The sequence below is a fragment of the Aedes albopictus genome, chromosome 1, assembly GCF_035046485.1.
Source record: "Aedes albopictus strain Foshan chromosome 1, AalbF5, whole genome shotgun sequence".
Classification (NCBI taxonomy): Eukaryota; Metazoa; Arthropoda; class Insecta; order Diptera; family Culicidae; genus Aedes; species Aedes albopictus.
The window spans coordinates 28,833,577-28,846,301 of NC_085136.1; the positions used below are offsets into that span (position 1 = coordinate 28,833,577).

General features: G+C 42.6%; 1 protein-coding gene across 1 annotated transcript in view; it reads left to right on the plus strand.

The window, feature by feature from the left end:
* LOC109428436 (protein scalloped) overlaps nt 1-12,725 on the plus strand; it is a 542,518-nt gene that overhangs the window by 185,874 nt on the left and 343,919 nt on the right. The gene's annotated exons all lie outside the window — the stretch shown is intronic.

Below are 12,725 nucleotides of genomic sequence, written 5' to 3' on the forward strand. Positions count from 1 at the left end.
TTGACGCATCTAATGAAATGGAGTAGCCTTCCTGGAAACGGACAAACACGTTGTTTTTGGGTGCGTTCTGAACTTATGTTAAAAATGTGTGTTGGTAGATTCTTTTTTTGGGCATCCTTCGACATTGGAGTAGTGTTTCCTGGAAAGGGCAGTTTGGGTAACATAATTTATTGCGGTAGAAGTTTATTTATGCTGTTGAATCTACATTTAAAAAAAATCACCGATGGCTTGTAAGAATCGACATACCCTGAAACTTCATGTAAAACATATTTTAAAAGAACTACAATTTCTTTAAAATAATAAAATTGAATATTTGTTCCTCGAAGTCTGTTTCCGTCTACTCCACGTTTATTTTCGGCACAACCTGAATTCAATTCCGGGCACACTATGGTACACTATGATTTAAATTACGTACGAATTACAAAAAATCATGATTTGATCGTAGGTGTGTATTGGAAAAGTAATAGGCCATCACAGTGCAACGAAAAAATCTTTCTCTGTGGTTGTGAAATACGATGATTCCTTTGTAGAAAATCCATGAAAGGGTTCAAGGCGAAGATAACTGCGAATAAACGTTATACCGACGGGAAAAAAGGCGATTGATTTTATTATAATTGATCATCTTTGCTGCCTTCTGCAGCAGTGGGATTCAACTATGAAGTGCCACTGAGCTTTTGTGAGGTGTGCATTGAAGGTTCGTTCAACAAGTGAATCTGCTGAAGCGAAAAGTAATCAGAGATGAAGAACAATTCGGCTAGTTGTTGATTTGGTGCGGTTCAATGAGGTACAGTTACAGGTGACGCAAAAAAAAAATTGCGTGTCACTAGTTGTCTGTTTTGTTTTATCGCTGATCTTATGCAACTCAAATTGTGACGTTACTATTTGCGTTGGATAAGATCATCGGTATAGAGGCACGCATTGTTAATCTCAGGAATTCCCCAGAGGATTCTTTTGGAAATTCCGTTGAACATTCTAGACGATATTCTTCCATGCATTCCAAGATTTTTCCCCGATGATTCATCTAAGAATTTCTACCAGGCTTTTCGTTCTTTCGAGGATTACTGCAGCCTTTTTTTTCGACAATTAGTATACCTTCCCTTACCGGTCAGACTAAGGCCTGATGTCTCCATTCTAGTAGGTTCATGGCTACGTGTCTCCAGTTCCACACTCTGCGAAGGGTCCGCAGATCGTCCTCCACTTGATCGACCCACCTAGCTTGCTGCGCAATACGTCTTCTTGTACCGGTCGGATAACTCTCGAGATCCATTTTAGTCGGGTTGCTATCTGACATCCTGATGACGTGACCCTGACCCGCCTACTATAGCCTCCCGATTTTCGGGGTGTAGACGACGGTTGGTTCTCTTAGCAGCTGATGCAGCTCGTGGTTCATTCGCCTTCTCCAAGTCCCGTCTTCCATCTGCACTCCGCCGTAGATGGTACGCAACACCTTCCGTTCGAAGGTCCATGTTTCGTGTCCATAGAGGATGACCGGTCTAATCAGTGTTTTGTAGATACATAGTTTACTTCGTGTTACGGCGAACTTTATTCGATCGTAGAGTTCTGCGGAGTCCAAAGTAAGCACGGTTTCCTGCCACAATGCGCCTCTGAATTTCTCTGCTGGTGTCGTTTTCGGCGGTCACCAGTGAGCCCAAGTACACGAATTCTTCAACCGCCTCGATTTTATCACCGTTGATGGAAATTCGTGGTGGCGAGCGTGGTGATTCCTGCCTGGAGCCCTTTGCCATCACTTTGTTTTCGACACAGCAATGACTAATTCGATTCGCCACTCTTTAGTCGGATGTACGTTTTCGCCATCGTCTCAAATTTGCGAGCTATTTATCATCATCGAAACCAAGCAGCTGAACGGACTTTGTGAAAATCGTCCCACGCAATGTTGAACAGCAAGCACGAAAGACCATCACCTTGCCGTAACCCCCTGTGAGATTCTAAGGGACTCGAGAGTGTCCCTGGTACTCGAACTACGCACATCATTCGATCCATCGTCGCCTTGATCAATCGTATCAGCTTACCCGGGAATCCGTATTCGTGCATAATCTGCCATAGCTGTTCTCGATCGATTTGAAATCGATGAACAAGTGATGTGTGGGCACGTTGTATTCGCGGCATTTCTGCAACACCTGGCGGTTGGCGACCATCTGGTCCGTTGTTGCGTGTTCGCCCATGAACCCAGCCTGATATTGCCCCACGAAATCTCTTGCAATCGGTGATAGACGGCGGTATAAAATTTGAGAGAGTATTTTGTAGGCAGCGCTCAGTAGTGTGATCGCGCGGTAGTTCCCGCAATCCAACTTGTCGCCCTTTTTGTAGATGAGACTTTCATATTCGGTAATACTTCCTCTTCCCAAATCTTGGTAATGACCCAGTGTAGTGCTCTCACCAGTGCTTCTCCACCGTGTTTTAGTAACTCGCTTGGTAGTTGATCTACTCCAGCGACTTTGTTGTTTTTCAACAGGCCAATCTCCTCTTCAATCTCTTGGAGGTTGGGAGCTGGATATTTTTCGTCACTTAAAATTCTATATATCATAATAATAATATTTAATATTTCAGGTAAAATCAGGTACTTGATCAGTTATATAATTAATTATAGTTAAATTACATGATACTTGGGATGTTGGCACCCGTAACGTGGGTAGATCACCTTAGAATTGTGCGTTGCGGTGTAAGATCTACCAAATCAAATTTTGATCTTAATATTTATCGTATTTATATATATTCCAAGATCAAAGTTTGATGCACTTTTTTGTGTTTTGTAGTATTTTTGTGTCAATGTACAGCTAATTAACATTTTATTTCAGCAGGATTCAGGTAAATTTATCTTTTGGTATAAATATGATATATTGTAAAAAATTGTAACTGTGGCGAGCGTATCACTAATATGTAGCTTATTTGACGTACGATGTTAATATTATTTTATATTTCAGATTAATAGTAATTCAACCAAATGCCATCAAGATGACGAGGAAGCCAGGATGAATTGGGCAGACAACTGATTCGAAGCAGTCTAACAATGGTGTGCCTGAACGTTGATCAAGCGTATCCTTTGGAGTTTACCACTAACAACACCCAAATTCCCGTGACACCTAGGCCTGAGAGATCGTAGAGTTGTCAACATTTTTCATAGGTGTCCAAAATTAACCCTCAAAGCCCCAGGACAAACTTTTTATTTTTAATCGGATGATACTCAGGAACTATACAATATAAAAATAAGCGGTTTTCTCTATGATCGATGGGAAGAGTTGTACTTCATGCAAGGGTAATTGGCAAACCGGAAGTCCATGCTTGAACCCGATTTTGCACCGGAAATAAGTGTTCTCTGGTTCAATGTTTCGGCGATTCGGCGTCTATGAATCTGGCATTTGAAAATAATTCTGAATTCTTTAACAACTTTAAATGGTAGGCCAACGCAAGAACACAATGCTGAGGTTGTTTTATAGCATGAGTTGCATGTGAAACTTTGTCCCAGATGTGCACTTCCGGTAGGACTCGGGGTACACTGCTCCTTAAGATCCATAATCAGTTTGGGCCTGAAAAGATTATTTTAGAAGTTTAGTGTCTATGAAGAATTTGTTCGGTATATCCGAGTCCTTCTTTTAAAAGTATCACTCATGCGATTAATCCATCTAGAATTCAAACACGGGTTATACTTTAAGCCAACGAATAATTACAAGACCATTGCATACATTTAGGCGGTTATCGGTTTCTGTCCCAATTTACAAAATTTACTCCACTTTGTAAAAAACACGTTTTAGAAAGAAATTAAAGGCCAGATTTGGATTCCAATTTAATAGATCTACCGAGAATAAACAGCTATTTATTGAAAAAGTAGCCAGTAGGCAGCTGTAGAACATATCGCCACAACATTGCACCAGGGAACACTTATTTCCGGTGCAAAATCAGGTTCAAGCATGGACTTCCGGTTTGACAACTACCCTTGCAAGAAGTGCAACTCTTCCAATCGATCATAGTGAAAACCACTTATATTTATATTTCATAGTTCCTGAGAATCAGCCGATTAGAAATAAAAAGTTTGTCCTGGGGTTTTGAGGGTTAACCATCCTTTCCCATTCCTCAGCAGTCGCAAGGACGTGGCCAGGACAGTGCTCGACCATTGGAGGATTGCGTCAGTCTTGTCTAAGAGTCGAAGATTAGTCCCAAATCTTTGTGCTTTGGTTTGGACGGGAAGGAGGCAACCCTCATAACAGCGGTCTAGGACTGTACCACCTACGAATTTGTGTAACTCGTTTAATGCTAATGCTAATGCTAATGCTACATGATACTTGGGATGTTGGGAGGGGTAGCCTAAGGAAGCTAAATGAACTGGTTTCTGGGCAAATGTTCGTGGGGTCGCCAGACTTTGTAACGAGATAACTCCAATCGTGTTGTCTTCCGAAAGTTTCCAGTGAATTTAGCTTGGGGGCTGTTCATAAACCACGTAGACTTTTTGGGGGGAGGGGGGGGTCTAGCCAAAGTCTACGCTCCATACAAAATTATTTATTTATTCAGTTTCGTCAAACAACGTAGACTAGTACATATACATACAGTTTTTGTTTCATTTCTTAAAGCTATAGTACATATTGTTAATAAACTCGTATGGATATGTACGAGGGGGGAGGGGGGGGGGTTGTGTCTGAGATGGCCAAATTTTGGTCTACGTGGTTTATGAACAGCCCCTTACCCTGCTACAACAAACCATCAGGTAGATCATTCCCTTCCGGTATGACTCTGCAGCCATAGGTAATCCTTGCGCTGATGGTGGTACACAATCATCATCAACATCATCATCATCGAATACCAGAAGAATTCCTTGAGGGATTCGTGGAGAAATTCCCGGTGGAATCCCTGTTTGTATTCCGGGAGTTATGTCTGGAGATATTCCTGAAGATTTTTTGGAGGAATTCATAAAGGAATTCATTGATAAATTCTTGAAGGAATAGCTAGAGAAATTCTTGGAGGAATTATTTAAGGCATTTCTGGACAAATATTTAAGGCTTCATGGAGGAATATCTGGAGGAACTCCTCGAGGAATATGTGAAGGGTTTTTTAAAGGAATTTTTGAGAAAACTCATGAATGAATCCCTGGAGGAATTCCCGTAAAAAAATCCTGGAAAAAATCCTTGATTATTCCCTGGAGAAATTCCTAGAGGAATTCCAGTGGATTTTCTGGAAGAATTGCTGGAGGAATTCCTGCAGCAATCCCTGGAGGTATTTCTGGAGGAGTTCCCAGAAGAGTTCCGTGAGAGTTTGATTTTGGACTAAGTGGTGGAATTCCTGGAGGAATCGCTGGAGAAATCCCTTGAGAAATTCCTGAAGAAATTCCTGGAGGAATCCATGGAGGAATTTCTGAAGGAATTCCTGAGAAAAATCCTTTTGAAATTCCCGAAGGAATCCATGGAGGTATCCCTGAAGGAATTCTTGGAAGAGTTCCGGGAGACATTCCATTAGGATTCTCTGGAGGAATTCTGGCACAAATTCCTATAGGATTTTCTGGAGGAATCCCTGGAGTAATTCTTGGAGGAATTTCTGGGGAATTTTCGAGGAATTTCTGAAGAAATTCATGGATGAATCCCTATTTCTGGGAGAATATTTGAAAAAATTTTTGAAGAAATTCATGGATGAATTCTTGAAGCAATTCGTTGAGAACTTTCTGGAGACATTCGTGAGATTTTTTTAGGATTTTCTGGAGGAATCCCTTGGAGAAATTCCTAGAGGAAGTATTGGGGGAATTCTGGCAGACATTCCTAGATGATTTTTCCTAAGAGAAATTTCAAGATGAATTTCTGGAGGAATTCCTGGAGGTAATTCTGGGGGAATTCATAGAAGAATTCATGGAGGAATTACTTGAGGAATTTCTTTAGAAATATATGAGGCTTCCTGGAGAAATTACTGGAGGAATGTTTGAAGGAACTTCCCGGTATTACTGAAGGATTTTTTGAGGAATTTCTGACGAAATTCATGGATGAATCGCTAAAGGAATTCCTGTAAGAGTTCCGGGAGATTTTTTTTTAGAACTTTCTGGAGGAATCCATGGAGCAACCCAAGAAGGTGGAAACATCTAATGTATAGCTTATTCAGCTATTACTGAATAACTGAATTACTGAAGAACAAAAACTGTTATTGGTTTCATTGATATAAGAGGTAAAAGATCAGAAATAATAGCAAAATCTAGTATAGCGAATTGCTCAATAATTGCTCGTTAAGATATTACAAGATCAAAACAATAGCAGACAAGATTTGTCGACCTATTTCTTTAAAAACAAAAATTTCAACATCCAGCATCGAACCTACGACCTTAGGATTCACAGACGGCGATGCTTATCACTCAACTGTGGCTCACTGCTGTGAATATCATGGGATTAACCTTTTGGAGCCGATTTTTTTCGCCGCTGTCGGCGCAACCTCGCTGGTGTCGAACACGTTTGTTATGCTCGGTTTCATCGCCGGGGTCATATATGACCCCTCCGGCTCCAAAGGGTTAAGAGCATGAGTTTCTTCGTTTCCACAGCTCTGAAAGGGGCACATGGCATTTCACTAAAATTGAGCCATCTCTATGGGTGCATGTGTTCCATTTCGCGCAGAAGAGCTAAATTTGTTCTTATGTAGAAATTTTCTGATATTTCGACAAGAACAAAAACTGATACCATATCACTTTGAGCTATTCGTGCGATATTCTTCAAATTTTTGAATTACACATCAAAATCACATCGAGCTATGACAGCAAATTTTTTTCGATTTGAGATATGATTCAGATATTCTTGTCTGTCCGGGAATTCCTGCTGGAATCCCTGGAGGATATATTCAAGAAATTCTGGCAGACATTCCTAGAGAATTTTCCCTAGAAGCAATTTCAGGAGGAATCTCAGGTGGAATTCCTGGTGGTAATTCTGGAGGAATTCCTGGTGGAATTATTTGAGCAAATTCTGGAGAAATATATGAGGCTTCCTGGAGAAATTTCTGGAGGAATGTCTGAAGGAACTCCTCGAGGATTTTCTTAAGAAATTCCTGGAGGGATTGAAGAATAAAACAAATTCCCGGAGGAATTTCTGGAGGAATTTATGCAGGTTAGGTATTTCTGAAGAAATTTAATAATAAATCTCAGGAGGTTTTCCTAAAGAAATTCCTGGAAAAAATATGGATAAATTTCTGGAGGATTCTGTGGTGAAATTCCTCGAAGAATTCCTGGAGTTCCGGGAAACATTCTTCTGAGGAATCCGTGGAGAAATTCCTAGAGGAAGTATTGGGGGCAGACATTCCTAGATGATTTTTCCTAGAAGAAATTTCAAGATGAATCTCGGTAGAAATTCCTTTAGAGTTTTCTGGAGGAAACCGTGGAGGAAGTCCTGGAAGAAATCTCTGGAGGCACCTTGGAGGAATTTCTGGATTTTTTTTTGCATGAATTCCTGGAGGAATTCATGCACAAATCCTTGGAAGAATCTCTGTAGAGTGCAATAAGGATTCCAATCGAAATTTTCTATCTAGGAAATCTGACTCAATCTATGGAGTCTACTCCAATTCTAGCGTCACTAATTGTCCAAGACTGAAATTCTTTCACCACCATATATATTTTTTTCTAATTACCCTCGCAGGCTTCCTGTTCATTAACGCTGTTACGTTCGATATGAGGCAGTTGGTCCACCTGCCTTTCACCGCATTGTCTCACTCCTGTAGCCACTAAGCCAACGAGTCCGCTATGATAATACTCCTCACGTTCCTGGTATTTCTTCAACTTGTCCGGACACATCTCGGCGGATGTCGCCGGGTCATTCGTCTTTGCCATCACAATTCGGTACGCGTTGCCTCATGGGTTGGCATCGGCTTCTCGTCACAGCTCTTTGAAGCAGTTCGACATGCTCTGCCCAATCTCCCGCTTGAGAGCTTCGCGAAATACGAGTCTCCGCTCTTCCCTCTCAACATCCGTTCTTGCTTTTCGGAGCCTTCTTCTTGCTCGAAGGCATGTAGCACGGAGGGTACACTTCACCAGAAGACTGGGCGCCGTCGGCACCTGGGCACCGGGGAATCTGGTACCATTATTTTCTATTGAAAATGGTTCGGATCAGTCCAGCCGTTTCGGAGTTATGGCCATATTTGAGTTCCGGACCAGTACTCCAGCAAGGGGCCAGATATGAAAATGCAGTAAACCCATGCATGCGACACCTCAATCGCTGCTTTTGCCCTGATGAACGATTAGCAGGAAAATAGTCTCAGAAAATTTCTGAACCAGTAGTGCTCCGGAACCGGTTCCGGGTGTCCCGCCAGATATGATCAAATGTAAAAGCGAACCAAACCCATGCATGCGACACTTCAAATCGTAGGTTTTTAGGGAAGATGATTTCATATTTCATGTTTGGGAACACCAGTAGTGTCCCGGAACCGATTTCGGGTGTCCCGCCAGAGGTGACCAACTTTAAAAGTGAACCAAACCCATGCATGCGGCACATTGAATAGCGGCATTTTTGATAATCTGAAGAACGACCAGCAAGAAACTAGTCTCAGACCACATCTAAGACTATCGGTGGTGTCCCGGTACCGGTTCCGGGTGTCCAACCGAAAGTGACCAAATGTAAAAGTGAACCAAATCCATTCATGTTACTCTTCAATTCGCAACTTTTTAGGAAACATGATTAACGGGTTAGCAAGAAACAAATGTCAGACCATTTTTGGGACAATCGATACTGTCCCGAAATCAGTTCCGGGTGTCCCACCGGAAGTGGTAATGGGTAAAAGTGAACCAAATCCATGCATGCGATACATCTAATCACGGCCTTTTCGATTATTTAATTAACGGGTACAAGGAAAATAGGCTTAGACCACAGAAATTACTACTGGTAGTGTTACCGGTTCCGGGTGTCATACCGGAAGTGGTCAAATGTAAAAGTGAACCAAACATCCTGAAACATCCAGGAGGTTCTCAGATAATAACTGTGGAAGTGCTCATAGCACAATAAATTGAGAAGCAGGCTTTGTCGCAGTTTGGACGTTATTCATAGAATAAGAATAAGAAGAAGAATTGATTTGATTGATTTATCTTTATTTGAGAGACTTTCAGCCCATAAGAAGAAGAATGATTTTCTAATAAATGGGGTTTTGAATAAACTTGTAGGGCAACAAGGTTTTTCAAAATCACGTAGAATATAAGTTTCACAATATTTTAAGTTTTTAAGCTACATTTTACTAAAAATTTCAACTTTAAAACGCTATAACTTTTCAACTGTTTGACAAATTTCAAAAGTTTCGGCAAAGCTGTACATCAAAAGTCTTCTAATAGCACCCTTTTTCACTGAAAATGAGAATTTTGGCTATGTTTTGATTGTTTTCATGCAAATTGACGGCATTTTTTCCCAAAATTTTAAATCTGCTTCAACCGTTTGCTCGGAACGCTCTTCCCCGTGTCGTTGACTGGCTTCATCAAGTGCAACCCACCCACAGTGCGCGTAATACAATCATCACCCAGGAAAATTGGCGCGAAAATATGAGAGTCGTTGGAATTTCGGTTGGGTTTTCATTTTAAAATATTTGCAACCGCTCTCGCTTGATATGACGCACCACCCACCTTCCATCCTGATTGGAGCCAAATCCCCCCAAAAAACAACGATTCTTTTGGCAGGGGGGCACGCGAATTTTCACCACACGCACAGTTGGATGTCGGAATAATATTTTCATCAAAAATTAACAAACAAATGGTCCCCCGTCCCGAAGGGGATGGCATTGTAAGGTGGTGCGGGGAGAAAGGGTGAACACGGAGCTACAGGTATTCGAATCCGAGTAAAATCGCAGCAAAATGATGCTCCTCCACCAGGGCTGCTCCCCGACACTGCAGCAACAGCAGCAACGTGGCATCCCGGGAAATGTTAACAGATAGAAATTCATATATCTACAGACATGAGATGCCTCGCGCAAAGCCGAGTATCGGGTGTGCACCACCAAAGTGCAGTCCGAAGCCGCGCGCCCATAAAACAATGGAATTTAAACAAAATTGTTAATTAACATGTTGTTTGGAAGCTCGGCGGACTGAACCGAACTGCCTCTGCGCTGCTGCAACTCCAACTGCAGTTGTAATATATTACATTCATTCCGGGCGTGATATATGATGCTGTTTGCTGTTGTTGTTGTTCGCCAATTTTCCGGAATGCATTCGGGGGTTTTTCGGTCGGTTTACTTCACATGCGCTTGTGTCGCTCGGTGCTGGATCGAGGCTGCGGCAGTATTTTATGCAACATGTAAAACGCATCCCATGCTCAATTACAACCGGGTACCTGCCACAGATTCCAGTCCCAGAAAGCGATGCAGTTGGAAGAATTCCTGGCCTAATGGAAGAGCGATGCAGTGCACTTGGTTGGGTTGGTTTCGACCGAACTTATTTTTGGATATTTTGTCAAAAAGTGTTTCTCAAAATTATGCATCTAAGCTATTCCTGGATTTCTGCAGGAATACTTTTGGGTACTCCATCTAGCGTTGTTTCAAATGTTAAAAACTTCTTAAGGAGAATGTATATAAATTGGACACCGGCTCCGCAAAGCTTAATAAGCGGTTGAGCTTCGTATATATGCGTCTCTCATCAAAGGGACTCAGCTCCGTCTCTTTTAATGTTTCTGCTGTTTATCAATTTTCCTATGATCTCCATTATCCCCATTATGCATGAAAAACTCAAGTGACTGTCGATGTCTTGCTTCCACCTTTCAATCACCAAAAAAATCCAAAATTATTCTACTTCAAGTTCTAACATTTTCTCTTTCTCTTTTTTTGCAGGTAAGTCTCCAAAATTCTTCCCCAAAACAAGCAGTTGATCGATCCAGCATAAAACCCGTTCGCTTCCTCAAGCAAGCAAGGTACAGGTTTCTTTCACTGCTCTATAGTATCGATGTCGAGCAGGTCGTAATCTGCAACTCAACCGTGGAATCTTGAGCAGGATTCTCGGGAATCTTGAGCAGGATTCTCGTGGAATCTTGAGCAGGATTCTCGTGGAATCTCGAGCAGGATTCTCGTGGAATCCTGAACAGGATTCCCGTGGAATCCTGAACAAGATTCCCGTGGAATCCTGAACAAGATTCCCGTGAAATCTTGAGCAGGATTCCCATGGAATCTTGAGCAGGATTCTCGTGGAATCCTGAACAAGATTCTCGCGGAATCCTGAACAGGATTCTCGCGGAATCCTGAACAAGATTCTGCCGGAATCCTGAACAGGATTCGGTCGGAATCCTGAATAGGAATCTGTCGGAATCCTGAACAAGAATCTGTCGGAATCCTGAACAGGATTCTGTCGGAATCTTGAACAGGATCCTGTCGGAATCCAGAACAGGATTCCCGTGGAATCCTGAACAAGATTCCCGTGGAATCCTGAACAAGATTCCCGTGAAACCTTGAGCAGGATTCCCATGGAATCTTGAGCAGGATTCTCGTGGAATCCTGAACAAGATTCTCGCGGAATCCTGAACAGGATTCTCGCGGAATCCTGAACAGGATTCTCGCGGAATCCTGAACAAGATTCTGCCGGAATCCTGAACAGGATTCGGTCGGAATCCTGAACAAGAATCTGTCGAAATCCTGAACAGGATTCTGTCGGAATGCTGAACAGGATTCTGTTGGAATCCTGAACAGGATTCCCGTGGAATCCTGAACTAGATTCCCGTGGAATCCTGAACTAGATTCCCGTGGAATCCTGAACAAGATTCCCGTAGAATCCTGAACAAGATTCCCGTGAAATCTTGAGCAGGATTCCCATGGAATCTTGTGCAGGATTCTCGTGGAATCTTGAGCAGAATTCTCGTGGAATCTTGAGCAGGATTCTTGTGGAATCTTGAGCAGGATTCTCGTGGAATCCTGAACAGGATTCTCGTGGAATCCTGAACAGGATTCTCGTGGAATCCTGAACAGGATTCTCGTGGAATCCTGAAAAGGATTATCGTGGAATCCTGAACAGGATTCTCGTGGAATCCTGTACAGGATTCTTTTGAAATCCTGAACAGGATTCTCGTGGAATCATGACCAGAATTCTCGTGGAATCCTGAACAGGAATCTCGTAGAATCCTGAACTGGATTCTCGTAGAATCCTGAACATTATTTTCTTGGAATCCTGAACAGCATTCCTTTGGAATCCTGAACAGGATTCTTTTGGAATCCTGAACAGGATTCTCGTGGAATCCTGAACAGGATTCTCTTGGAATCCTGAGCAGGATTCTCGTGGAATCCTGAGCAGAATTCTTGTGGAATCCTGAACAGGATTCTCGTGGAATCCTGAGCAAGATTCTCGTGGAATCCTGAGCAAGATTCTCGTGGAATCCTGGGCAGGATTCTCGTGGAATCCTGAGCAGGATTCTCGTGGAATCCTGAGCAGGATTCTCGTGGAATCCTGAGCAGGATTCTCGTGGAATCCTGAGCGGGATTCTCGTGGAATCCTGAGCAGGATTCTCGTGGAATCCTGAGCAGGATTCTCGTGGAATCCTGAGCAGGATTCTCGTGGAATCCTGAGCAGGATTCTCGTGGAATCCTGGGCAGGATTCTCGTGGAATCCTGAGCAGGATTCTCGTGGAATCCTGAGCGGGATTCTCGTGGAATCCTGAGCAGGATTCTCGTGGAATCTTGAGCAGGATTCTCGTGGAATCCTGAGCAGGATTCTCGTGGAATCCTGAGCAGGATTCTCGTGGAATCCTGAGCAGGATTCTCGTGGAATCCTGAGCAGGATTCTCGTGGAATCCTGAGCAGGATTCTCG